Below are 14,706 nucleotides of genomic sequence, written 5' to 3'. Positions count from 1 at the left end.
TTACTACTTAATAAACATTTAGTTTCCTCTTCCTATTCAGAAATGCATTTAAAAATTTTGCATAGGGCATACTACACTCCTCGTCTTAGATTTCTTACGGGCATCTCTGATAACTCTCAATGTTTCAAATGTTCTTCTCCTGATGCCGATATCATCCACTGTCTCTGGTCATGCCCGGTAATACAATTGTTCTGGAAAGATATCTGTACCTACATTACATCGACCTTGAATATTTCTTTCACGGCTACTTTAATTTGGGCTTTCTGGAATCAGTACGATCCCGACTGTCTTTCACTATCCCCAGGTAATAAATTGTTATTAGCACGGATTGCGGCAGCCGCCAAGAAGACCATACTTTCTCAGTGGATACATAAAACCCCTATATCCATAACCCTTCTGCTCCCTAGATTGACATATCTATATCAAATGGACTGGATAGAATGCTCTCTCAGAGCAGACTCCAACCCTTCCAAATTCTTTGCAATATGGCTGCCCTATATCGCAACCCTATCTCAGTCAACTCGTGACAACATACGCAAGGTAGTTAAACATACTACATGGTACAATACTGAGGTACTCATGAAGGGATCACCGCCCTTTTAGCCTCAACTCTTGTACTCTCCTGATCGCATTGTTTAACTTCTTGCTGACACTAAATGTTGTTAATCTTCCATTCTACATTTTGAACCTCCCCCTTGACTCCCCTACTCTCTTATGTGAACTTTTATGTGATTTGTTTTGAACAAATGTTATGATATACATTCCCATATATCAACCTTTTTTTTATTGATATCCTTGTATTTTCCTATTGTCAATATTCTACAGTTATTGTGGTAATGTGTGTGTATTTCCATTTTCGTCCTTAATAAACATATTTAAAAAAAAAAAAATAGCAATTTCAATTTCCACCTTTGCAGCTATGTTTTCACAAATCAGTTTGTGATGTTGAAGCTTGTTTTATATCTGCTCTAGGCTTTCATTTAAATTTAGGATCAAGTACAGCAGCACCCCTAGAATTATACGGCAGCACCTTTGGATTTATACAGCATGGGCAGCACCCTTGGAGATTTACACAGCACAGAAGACAGGCAACAGCACCCCTGGACTTAAACGGCAGTAGAGCATCACCCCTGGACTGATAGGGCAGCACCCCATATAGGGCAGCACCCCTGTAATGATGTGGCAAAGAAAAGACGTGCAAGATGGAATTGTTCTTGGGCACTCACACCTACCCTTATGTTGTATAAACAGGACATGCACACTTTAACAAACCAATCATTTCAGCAAAAGGGTCTGCCACACGACTGTGGCTGAAATGATCGGTTTGTTTGGGCCCACACCAAAAAAGAAGCAAATAATCTCTCCTTGCACAAACTGGCTCTACAGTGCCAAGATGTCATCCTCATCCTCATATTCCCCCCCTTCAGTGTTTACATCCTCATCCTCACAGAGAAATAATATTCAAACAAACCACATCATTTAGGTGTCAGTGGACTGCTTACGCTATTACCCAAAGTTTCTGAACTTGACAATGACTTATGATGAATGAACTGCAGGTGACGTATAGGGGTGGATGTTCCTAGGTGGCTAACTTCCTTACCCCTAATTATTATAGATTGACAAAGGCAACAGATGGCTTGACACTTGTCTGGATTTGTGGAGAAATAATTGCACAACAAATAGGTGGCTTTTTTTTGGTATTTTGCCCAGGCATGACAATAGGCTTTTTCAACCCATGGACAACAACTGTCTCCACGGGGGCCTTATTCAAACAAACCACATCACCATCAGAATCCTCATCGTCAACTTTCTCCGTAGTGCCAGCTACAACCATATCCTCCTCATCCTGGTGTACTTCTACAGTGACATCCTGAATCTCAATATCAGCAACTGGACTGGTGGTGCTCCTACCAGCACTTGCAGATGGCGTGCAAATAGTGGTAGGAGCCTCCTCTTCCAACACAGTGTTGTGAAGGTCAGGCCTAGACATTGTAACCAGCACCCCTATATTTTCACAACAACCCTGTAATTTTACAGCATACAAGACAAGGCCAGTGTACATGTATATTCACTGCACCTCTGTATTTTTACAGCATACAGGACCAGTGTAATTTTATTTTAACAGCAGCACCCCTGTATTTTACAGCATACAGGCCAGTGTAATTTTATTTTAAGAACAGTACCCCTGTATTTTTACAGCATACAGGACCAGTGTACTTTTATTTTAACATCAGCACCCCAGTATTTTTATAGCATACAGGACCAGTGTACTTTTATTTTAACAGCAGCATCCCTGTATTTTTACAGCATGCAGGGCCAGTGTACATTGATTTTCACTGCACCCCAGAATTATTACAGCATACAAGACAAGGCCAGTGTACTTTTATTTTAAAAATAGCACCCCAGAATTTTTACAGCATACAAGACAGGGCCAGCGTACATTTATTTTACTGCACCCCCAAATGTTTACAGAATACAAGATAGGGCCAGTTTACATTGATTTTCACTGCACCCCAGAATTATTACAGCATACAAGACAGGGCCAGTGTACTTTTATTTTAACAACAGCACCCCTGTATTTTTACAGCATACAGGACCAGTGTACAGCACCCCATATTTTTTAAAGCATACAAGACAGGGCCAGTGTACATTTATTTTACTGCACCCCAGAATTTTAACAGCATACAAGACAGGGACAGTGTACATTTATTTTCACTACATACAGGAGGACAGTGCCCCTGCCCCCTATACAACACAGTGACAGCCAGGACAGCAACACCCATGTACAGCTGCAGCACCCCTAACAGCACATGAAACACCAGTGACAACCAGGACAGCACCCCTAACAGCACAGGTACACCACAGTGACAGGAACACACTACAGAGCACACACTGACCCTACCAGAAGCCACCACCCACAGATAGACATAGGTCTGTCTCCCTCTCCAAGTCCAGAGTGAAAATGGCGGCAATGCATGGCTGTTTATATGGAATCCAAAACCCCCACAAATACGACAGCGGGATGATGATGTTTTGCCTCATTCTGGTTTCCGAGTCTGGCGTGAAGTCCAGAGCTGGACTCGGAAACTGGCTCGGGGCAGGATGTTTTGGGGGGTTTGGTTCTCTGAGAACTGAATCCGCTCACTTCTAGTCATAATGAGGACCACATACTGAGAGCACAGAAGTTCTATTTTATAGAGGAAGGAGCGTCCATCAAAAAATTATTTTACAGAAATGCTTTCACCTCACCTCCTTGAAGTTTGTGATAATAATATACCTTTCTAGATCTTTTTATACCACTTTAAAGACACAATCTTACCCTCAGATGTTTCTATAAATACCCCTTTTATTGTTAAATCTCTACGGTGGAATCCTCATCTGACACCAATGCCATATAATATTATCATGTATATACTGTTATTGTTTATAAATGCATGTATAATTGCTTTGATTGATATGTGGACTTTTGAGGTTTGGGACATGACACTGGTGTTTGGAACACAGTTTTTTATACCTATGATATGCCTTTACAATATGTTTTACAAATTGATGTTACCCTATCGTAATGTTTTGATTGACAACCTTTTAGTAAAGTATTGTAACCCTAGGATAGAGATATATATATATATATATATATATATATATATATATATATATATATATATATATATATATATATATATATTAATATTAGGGGGATCTATTAATATAGTTTAATTTTTCTGTGGAATAAGTATATATACTGATATGAGATAATGGTAAATGTATGTAAATTTAGGAAGTTAGTTAGTGTATATATATATATATATATATATATATATATAGTATAATATGTATGATGTAAAATACTCAGGGGTGTACATTTATGAACTAGAAGAAAGCTGCTGGTTTATATTTATTTGGCAGAGAAGTATGAACGATGCTGAATAAAATGGCATGCGCTGGGCAGAGATTTCTCTAGAATCTCCTCGTGCCTGGGAGTTAAGCGCCCGCATGCTGGGGATAAAAAGGGAGAGGGCTCGTGAGATAGAGACACAACAACCCCGCGACTAGAGAGAGGGACAGAGGAAGCCGGATCGTGAAGGGGAGACAATCAGGTGTCTTGGCGGCCAACGGGAGCTTTCGGTACCTGAACATAGACCAGAGTGTATCCAGTGGAGGACGGAGTCAGCTACCCCACTCCGGAGCCGCTGAGAGTGGAGATCGTCATAAGTGCTGACGCCGGCCGTGATAAGGAGGAAGGAGGGAGAGGAATCCGCCAAGAGCAGCGGTTGCCAGGGGAGCTGAGTGACGCAGCAACATTGTATCAAGATGGATGGGAGCTCCTATACTGACAAGGGGACTGTGAGAGCCATAAATGTGAGCTGAATAGACAAGATAAACGGAAAGCTGATCCTCACCACTAATACTATCCCCTAATGACAGTATATGAATATAATATTATTAGTGAGCTGATAACAACGTCTTTTGCAAGCTCCTAATGACGGTATGGTAGACAATTATAACCCCTGAAGAGAATATACAAACCTAGAAATGGGTCAAGTCAAGGAGTTTCCCTCCATAGATCCAAAAAGGATATCCTTGGGTTCATAACAGAGCTTCCCATGTCATTAAATTACTATCTTGTATCTATCCGGATCGACTATTTGAGTATGCCGAGGAAGTTGGGGACTGATGAAAAAAAGATTATTAGTGGGGGACGAAATCGCTTGGTTGAAATTATAGTTTTCAGCAGGGGTCCAACATTAGGGGAGTGTTATAGTCGGAAAAGTGGTACCCAATCCGGCCATCCCTGCTGATAGTAGTGACACCTCCACGGCCTAAATATATCCACGAGGACACCCTATAACCCCTCGCAAACTTGTACTCTAAGTACATATCTGCTCCATAGGCATTTTTGGATATGAACTGCACCTATAAATTATGTAACTATTATATGAAATTATCCGGGGACGGTTACAGTGTACAGACCCTCGCTTATATCTTGGGGTTGTTCAAGAATTATATCATGTCAGCCTTCACGGAGAAGTAGATGAGTGGAATTTCCCCAGTTCAGGACCAAATTGCTAATATTGATATAGTGACACAACCCAGCTCCATTTGCGGATTTCAATGATTAAGAGAATTACTCTTACATACCTCTCTTGACTCAACCAACTAGAGGTACACTGTGTCTATGTACTCTAGATACAGTGCTTCTATTTCTTCAGTAGATTACTACCTCTCTCAGATTATTATATAGATACTCCAATTGCTGTATGCATACTGGATGTGAACTCAACAGTCTGGGCCCTCCTGAATATTGAACGGTACAGTAATCACTTAGGTAAATGAGTAGGTAAACTGCGCAGCAGGTACTAAGTAAACCCCGGGTCCATGGTCTATCCGACTGTGGTTATTATATATATATTTTTGTATTGCATGCATTTATGTTGTAACATAATATTGTAATAATTATTTGTATTGTGTATTATTTAAATCTCATTTTACTCATATACAGTATACCTTATGATTAATTAAATGGTGATTGTGACAATAAAATTACTTACCTAAATACGAGTGTCCGGTGTATCAACGAGATCCATCCCGATCCTGGAGAGTCCTGTACCTTGAAGTATACCTTCGGAGAAAAGAGAAAGTAATTGGTAAGGAATGTGAGGTGATTTTATTATATTGAGTGTATATTAACAGTAACACAATCACAACACCCACAGCCTAGTTTAGGTAGGGTTTTCCCAAGCCACCCGGGTGTTTATCCATTTGCTTGGGTGGAGGCACACTAAATTATCCATAACCCTCATTATAGAGAAGGGGTAGGAGGGTTACAGTATGTTGGGAAAAAAAGGAAGAAGAACACCACAGTCCTGCATATTAGAGCTATTCTAATCAGCTGAGCATTGTGCACACCACAGCCTTGTAATAATACGCCAATATCAAAGAAAAAAAACACAGAAAAAAAACACAGAACATTTCACAGTTACAACATTTCTGATGACAACCTTCTTTATTATTTTAAAGACATCACTGACAAAGCTTTGTCACAAGTCTTATATAAGGCACTGGCTTTCATTTAATACATATTTAAGTAAATCACCACAAACAAAGGTGAAAGTACAAAAATATTGCTATGCTGCCAGTATGTACAAAGGTCTCCATGGTAACATTAATCCAAGCTTTTTCTGTCTCGTCTGCTATCTTCACTGTGACACGACTGAATAAATCTATTGACAAGGACATTCTTGTCTAGTTCATTAGGACCACTAAACATGCTATCTGGTGAGCGCAGCGAGCCCACAGGGGGATTTCTAGTGCTCGCCTCGCTGCCGGCATTCTGGCGGATGTGATCCCGCTGTCGGGATCATGATAGCCGGGATCCCGTCCACCGGCATTTCATACTGAACCCTTTACTAGACTTAATGCAGTGCTCATTAATGTTTAGACACTGGGAAGTCAGTATCAATAGCCGCTATAACCTGTATAGTGTATTAATGTGGTATATAAAGACAGGATCTATATATTTGTATCTATACATCTTATAAATGAGAAAGTCTGTTTGTTTGTTTGTTGTTTTTTTTGTCTTACTGAGATAAACTATGAAACCAACTGCAATGTGTTATTCACCATTGTGTAGGTAATTTTCCCAGCAGAAGGTTTCAAGCTAATTATCATCACAACCGGTTGTCAAGGGGCTGTAGGCTGGGTGTTTATTTATATATATATATATATATATATATATATATATAGTAACGGTCATCCTACAGCACTCAGCGATAAATCATAATATAGACAGCAGTTAAACTGCAGCATTTCAAAGATTTATTTTCTTCGTCGTCAAGGAATACACAACATGAACAACAAACACTGTCCTTGAACCATAGCAGGTGGCGGCATCTTAAAGTAGAGGGACGGCGTCCACAAGTGACATCATCACACTCCGTCCGTTACCATAATGCCCATCTAAACAAACATGAAAAAAATATATAAAAAAACATTTATAAAATGCTGAAAGTAATAGAATCGGTGATCCCACATCTCTGAATCATACAATAAATATACATAATCATGATTCTATCATCGAGATAGCTATATAATACAAGCAAGTTGTCAGTAATAAAGTCATCTCCTGTAGAACAGAAAGCAAAGAGACTGATACAATTTGTTACACATATTGCAAACTTATACAGTGTATTCCAAACAATGTGATACTCTGATAACCACAGAATCATATACAGGCATAAATGCCAGACTGCTCATTTAACCCCCGAAGGGATAGTGTCTGTAAGTAATGGATCCAACGTGCCTCACATGTAAGTAATGACAATGCATGATCACCTCTTCTGATGTTAAACGGAATGTGATCTATCATCATATAGCGAAGAGTGGCCAAACTGTGGCCCACCTGGGCAAAATTTTAAGGCACAGCTTGATCACACTTCTTTTTGGTGAGGGCATTGTGGATGGCAAAACGATGCATAGCCATCCGTTCCTGAAGAGTGCATTCAGTTTTACCTACGTAGCTCAAACTGCAAGGACACGTAATTAAATAGATAATGAAATGAGTTGTACAGGTCACACAATATTTTATAAAATATTTCTTTCCACTATAGGGATGACAAAAGTGGGTGCTTACTACAAGTGATCTGCATGTAGTGCAATCTAAACAGCGATAACAACCATCCTTACGTCCCAAAAAACTAGTATCATTTTGTGCCCGCATGTCACTGACATCCGTCCTGACTACCATGTCTCGAATATTTCTACCGCTAGTGTAACAATTCATAATATCCATATTTGTTAAATTCAAAGACCTATCTGATTTGATAATGGGCCACAGTTGTTTACTAGTGTGGTTAATAATGTTACTTGCTTCATTAAAATAAGTAACCCATGGCATCTTCGATTTAACCAATTGCTTCTCTCTCCCTTGTAAGAGTTTAGAGTGAGATATATTAAGTGATTTAGATTTAGCCCCATTTAAATAATCAAGGTCGTAATCCCTGACTAAAAAGTCGGAGATCATTCTATCAATATTCTCAATGGCTGTATTAGCATCACTACAAGTGCGGCAAGCTCGAATGAATTGGAAATAGTGGAGGCCATATTTCAAAGGCTTCAGGTGACAACTACCCGCATGTAGGATAGAATTCCTATCCGTGGTTATTTTGTAGAGTGCAGTGATTAGTTTGTTACCCTGAATCATGACCTGTTCATCTAGAAAATTGACACTTGCTTCATCAATGACATATGTAAATTTTATCGGGCAATCACGCCAATCGTGTGTTGTCATAAAGGACTCTAGAGATGCTTTAGTCCCAGTCCAAATAATAAAAACATCATCGATGTAGCGGCCATAATATAGAATATTACTTGCTATTACCAGATTAGAAAAGAAGATATCTTGTTCCATTTTGAACATAAAGGCGTTGGCGTATGATGGGGCCACATTCGACCCCATCGCAATGTCAGATGCCTGCAGATAAACTCCCCCGCCCGTCATAGAAGAAATAATTGTAGGTCAGAATCATCTCTAAAAGCTCACAAAACAAATTAGTATCTGGGCCAGTGTAAGCTGGATGTCTAGAAATCAAATCACGTATAGCACAAATACCTTCATTATTTGGAATAACAGTATATAAACTTGCTATATCAGCACTGCATAACAAACTACCAGGGGGTAATGTCACTCCTGATAGTTTGTTTAAGAAAGAGGTGGTGTCCAATAAATAAAATTCATTATCAATAATGCAAGGCTGTAAAAGGCTATCAAGGTACACTGCAGAGTTTTGGAACAATGAACCCCTGGCCGAGATAATTGGTTGACTAGGGGGTGTTTGCATATTTTTGTGTATCTTAGGCAATGTATCTAATAATGGCACAGTAGGATGTTTTGGTATTAAAGCATCTGCTAATGTTTGGGATATCCTGCCATCATCTACAGCAGTTTTTAAGATGAAAATATCAGTGGGATAACTGTCCAAAGTCCTATACACCTGGGCATCTGCAAGTTGACGTTCTATTTATAACTTGTATTGTGCCAAATCTTGAATTACAATCACCCCGCCTTTATCTGCGGGGTGAATTATAATATCATGGTACCCAGAAAGATCCTTTAAAGCCCGCATCTCCACACTATATAGGTTGATATGCACAATCTGATTAGAATGCAACACATTTTTATTAATTTCACAATCCAACATACGTGAGAATGTCTTGATAGATGCATTATTAGTATAAGGTTTGAATGTGGACTTTGGTAGTAATTTACGCAAGGAAGAAGGAATACTGTATTCATCACGTTTTGATGTCAGCATCTTGTTTAGTCCATTAAACTGTTCATATAAATGTAACTGACGGTTTAGGCGGTATTTTTCAATTTCCCACTTAAAACTGTCAAAATTACTAGTCGGTACATAAGTAAGTCCCCGGTTTAATACTGACAGTTCTGCCTCAGACAACATACGTGTAGAAAGATTGATAACTATCTGCTGGGCAGGGGTGGCCTGCCGGCCCTTCCACGACCACGTCCACGTCCTCTTGCCACCTCTACACGTCGGGCACCTTGAGGACCTTTTAATTGGCGCCGAGTACGTACCCCTAAAGGGGCATTGCTATTATCACCACTCATATTTTCCTCATTAAGATCAGAGTCAATGGTTATCAGAACATTGGACTGAGAATAACCATGATTACCATGATTGAAATTGCGCTGTGGACAGGCCCTTTCACCACGATTATTAACAATCCACATGTACACTATTTTCTGTTCATAATCCGCAATCACTTTATTGAGCTTATGTTTTTTGAATTGCACTAATACCCATTTGTATGTGGCCACATGTTTAGTTAGTTTGTCCATCCAATCCACAGAAGTATCCTCCAAAAATGTAGTTTTATATGCAGACCCGAATGTCAAGATCTTATCACGAGTCATAGCCAATTACTTGCCCGCCTCCTCGATAACCAGCAGCATTAAGTCATAACTACATTTGTTAAAGACAGCTATCCATCTTTTAAAAAAGGTGGTATTGTGTCGGCAATTTGTGACCCTAAAGCTCCGCAGAATGCGTTTTTCCTTATAATAATCACTCAGGGTCAAGCCGTGATAATAAAAATCCATTTCACGTTGTCTAAGTTTGATCCAGTCTCTGTATAAATGCTCTTTAGATTTGAATTCCATATCATCACCCACAGAGTCTTTAAACAGTATACTCTCTGCTTCTGATTCAGAGAAAGATAAAGATGTACCCTGTGTAACTTTGGAAAGATTCACCGATTCAAACATAGGGTCACACATACCACTAGTACCTTCAGCCATCTTAAGGACACAGCAAAGTTCAATTTCGAATGATCAAACAGGCAACTTGGTATGCAATAAATAGCGATGGGTGCTAATTCCAGTGCCAGTCACTTACTCACTTAATGCAACCGTTACTACATGGATGTTCGCAGAGATACCTACTGCTGGCACCGGGACTCTACATGTGAGTTGATTGGTGTGCTACCAGATCTCTCTCTCTCTCTCTATACATATATATATATATATATATATATATATATAGTTTTTTGTTTTGTTTTTCTAAAATGGTGTGGCATATCAGGACAGATTTCACCATCATGATTGGATACCTTAGATTACGTCACCATGCACTATCTCCCAATGACCGCACACCTCAGGCCTGACCTACTTTCAATTGTAATTTGAACAGCTGTATCACTCCACAAGTTTAAACAGTACTGTCACTGACCTAGATTGAGGGTGTTGTGAACTCGGGGTTTCTTCCGATGGTTGGGAAGAGGAACCACAACTGGGCCGGAACAGGGGTGGCCTGATATAGGATTTCCTCATACAGGACTCTGACAGTAAGGTTTGGTGAAATATTGAAGAGCTTTATTGCAGGAAAAGAACAACTCAAAGTCATATAGCATAAAGGGAACTTATGAGGGAATGTCCAGGCCCATTGAAGGGTTAGTGAGCAATGTTAAAGATACTGGTGACTGAAGAACTTGTAACGATGGTTAAAGACACAGATGACTTGAAGAACTTGTGAAAGGAGATTAGGACGCTGGTGATTTGAAGGACTAAGTGCAGTGGTTTAAGACGCTGATGATTTGTAGAACTTGAGAACGGTGACTGAGACGCTGATGATTTGTAGAACTTGAGAACGGTGACTGAGACGCTGATGATTTGAAAACGTAAGTGCAGTGGTTTAAGACGCTGATGATTCATAGAACTTGTGAATGGTGACTGAGACGCTGATGATTTGTAGAACTTGAGAACGGTGACTGAGACGCTGATGATTCGTAGAACTTAAGTGCAGTGGTTTAAGTCACTGATGATTTGCAGAACTTGAGAACGGTGATTAGGGCCCGCAGCCCACCTGATTCCTAGGAGCACTGGTGACTGGACCGCAGAGAGACACACCAGCCGCTGGGAACGCTGGAGCCTGTGCAGCGAACTGGCACCTGGAAGTGCCGGAGACACTGGAGTACAACTTCAGAGATTCTCGCCGGGAACAAGAGCGCTGGCATCCACTTCGGGAAAAGACGATACTTAGGCACCGAGGCTCTGTCCGGCGTCTGACTTTGAATCTCCCGCCACTGCTGGATTGGCGGAACAGTCTGATGACATCACCTGCTCCCCGCCCACGTGATGCTGGGTGTCATGGCGGCGCCCCTGCCCTGGAGAACCGCCGGGAGCCGCGCCAGCCAGACGCCGGAGCCCGTGGCCCATCGAAGGCGGAGGCCACAACACAGACCAGCAGGCACGCAGGGGTAAGCGCAGCGAACACCACCTCTGGCGTGTGACAGTACCCCCTCCTCCAGGAGTGGCCCCTGGACACTTTCCAGGTTTTGATGGATGTCTGGAATGGAAGATCCGCACCAGTCGGGGAGCCGTAACTTCAGTAGCCTTGACCCAGCTCCTTTCCTCGGGGACAAAACCTTTCCATTCCACCAAATACTGTAGATTCTTGTGAAGATAGCGAGAGTCAAGAATAGCTTTGATTTCAAAGTCCATACCATCTTCAGCCTCTGCAGAGGTTGGCCTTGGGAACTTGGAATGAAACCGGTACAAAACAAGAGGGCGAAGAAGAGAAACATGAAAGGAATTTGGTATCCGTAGATGGGAAGGCAATCCCAATTTGCAAACAACTGGATTCAGGACTTGTAACATGGGGTAAGGACCAATGAACCTCAGAGCGAACTTCATAGTGGGCACCTTTAAACGGAGATTGCGGGTAGAGAGCCATACCCTGTCACCAACCTTGTATTGAGGAGCTGCCCGTCGCTTCCTATCCGCAAAGAATTTATAGCGGCCGGAGACTCTCTTGAGGTTAACATGGACTCGACTCCAGATTTGACTGAAGTGCCGGAGAGTAGAGGCTGCAGCCGGAACTTCTTCCGGAGGACAAATGGGTAATTCTGGAACTTGGGGATGAAATCCATAATTAATAAAAAATGGAGACTCACCAGTCGAAGAGTGGTATAGATGATTATGGGCATACTCGGCCCAAGGCAACAGCTCCACCCAATTATCTTGCGAGGGGGAGAGATAAACACGGAGAAAAGTCTCTAAATCTTGATTGACGCGTTCAGTTTGCCCATTGGTTTGTGGATGGTAAGCAGATGAAAACTTGAGTTTTATTTGTAAGGCGGTACAGAGGGCTCTCCAGAATCTTGCAGTAAACTGTACCCCCCGGTCAGAGACTATTTCCAGAGGCAACCCGTGCAGGCGGAAGTGCTCCCAGATAAATAGCAAAGCCAACTTAGAAGCTGATGGTAACCCGGTCAACGGAACAAAATGTGCCATCTTAGAGAAACGGTCAATAATCACCCAGACAGTGTTATGACCTTTAGGGAGGGGCAGTTCAGTAACAAAATCCATAGAGATATGGGTCCAAGGCCTCTTAGGAATGGACAATGGGTGCAGCAACCCCGCAGGAGGCAGACGAAGAATTTTGTGCTGAGCACATTGAGGACACGAGTTGACATAATCTTGAACATCCTTCTTCATAGTGTCCCACCAGTAAGATCTTTGTAGAAATTCCCACATCTTTTGAACTCAAGGATGACCAGAAAACTTGGAAATGTGAGCCCACTGCAACAATCTTGGTCGAAATTTAGCTGGCACAGACATTCTTCCAGGAGGAGGACCCAATGCGGTGGGAGCCGCTGAAATAGAAACTGGACTGAGAATCACAGCCTTTTCAACGGAATTCTCCTCATCCGAAGTCGTTAAGGAACGGGATAGGGCATCAGCCTTGGTGTTAAAAGTTCCAGCCCGGTACTTAATGACAAATGAAAATCGGGCAAAGAAGAGCGCCCATCTAGCTTGACGGGGATTCAAGCACTGGGCCGTCTTGAGATACAGCAAATTCTTGTGATCAGTGAAAATCGTAATTAGGTGTTTAGCACCTCCCAAAAGATATCTCCATTCTTCCAAGGCAGATTTTATTTCCAATAGCTCTTTGTCTCCAATGGTGTAATTTAGTTCAGCAGGAGAGAACTTGCGAGAATAGAAACCACATGTATGTAACTTCCCATCTGGAGCGTACTGCGAAAGCACGGCACCAATGCCTACCGTAGAAGCATCAACCTCCAAAAAGAATGGTTTTAAAAAGTCTGGTTGCTGAAGTACCAGAGCGGTCATAAAGGCTGCCTTCAACTGAGCGAACGCTGCTACAGCTTCAGAGGACCAATGGCTTGGGTCAGCCCCATTCTTGGTTAGGGCAGTAATAGGCGCCACAACGGTAGAGAAACCCCTTGTGAATGTCCGGTAGTAATTTGCAAATCCCAGAAATCATTGCACCGCTTTCAAGGAAAGAGGCTGAGTCCAGTCCCGAATGGCAGAGAGTTTCTCCGGATCCATACGCAGCTCCGTGCCCGAAATGATGTAACCCAGAAATGGAATAGAGGGGACCTCAAAGGTACACTTGGAAATCTTGCCGTATAGATGGTTCTCTCGCAATCGAAGAAGTACCTCTTTAACCTGTACTCTGTGCTCAGTGAGATTCTTAGAAAATATCAGAATGTCATCCAAATATACCACTACATTTAGGTATAACATATCCCGAAAGATTTAATTAATGAATCCCTGGAAGACGGCGGGGGCGTTGCTGAGGCCGAACGGCATTTCCATATACTCATAATGCCCGTCCCTAGTATTGAAGGCCGTCTTCCATTCGTCCCCCTGTCGGATACGTATCAAATTATAAGCTCCCCTTAAATCGAGTTTGGTGAAGACTCGGGCTCCGCGAACTCTATCAAAAAGCTCCGTGATGAGCGGCAAAGGATACTTATTCTTAATGGTGACATCATTTAGACCACGATAGTCGATACATGGCCTCAGGCCTCCCTCCTTTTTCTTCATAAAAAAGAAACCTACTCCCGCCGGGGAAGTAGAGGGGCGGATGAATCCCTTCTGCAGATTAGACTTGATGTATTCCGACATAGCTTGAGTCTCGGGTACTGATAAAGGATAAGTGCGACCCCGAGGTGGCATTTTCCCCGGAATGAGCTCAATAGGACAGTCCCAGGGTCTATGCGGTGGTAACTGATCGGCCGCCTGTTCCGAGAACACATCTGAAAACTCCCGATAAGCCTCTGGAATAAGCCCTTCATCCGACTTGGAAGATACACGGAGTGGGTATACTGGAGTGAGACAATTTGAATGACAAATGGACTCCAAAAAATTATCTGTGTCGACCT

At 41.8% G+C, this 14,706-nt stretch overlaps 1 long non-coding RNA gene across 4 annotated transcripts in view; it reads right to left on the bottom strand.

Annotated features, from left to right (window-relative positions):
- The window catches only part of LOC135056491 (uncharacterized), a 260,411-nt gene that overhangs the window by 225,325 nt on the left and 20,380 nt on the right, over positions 1-14,706 (bottom strand). For all 4 annotated transcript variants that reach the window (XR_010243992.1, XR_010243995.1, XR_010243994.1 and 1 more), the window contains exon 2: positions 5,550-5,620. This is a non-coding gene — a long non-coding RNA (uncharacterized LOC135056491). The remainder of the gene's footprint in view (positions 1-5,549; positions 5,621-14,706) is intronic.

Source organism: Pseudophryne corroboree, chromosome 3, assembly GCF_028390025.1.
Source record: "Pseudophryne corroboree isolate aPseCor3 chromosome 3, aPseCor3.hap2, whole genome shotgun sequence".
NCBI classification, from domain to species: domain Eukaryota; kingdom Metazoa; phylum Chordata; class Amphibia; order Anura; family Myobatrachidae; genus Pseudophryne; species Pseudophryne corroboree.
This window is presented reverse-complemented; position numbering and strand designations above follow the sequence as displayed.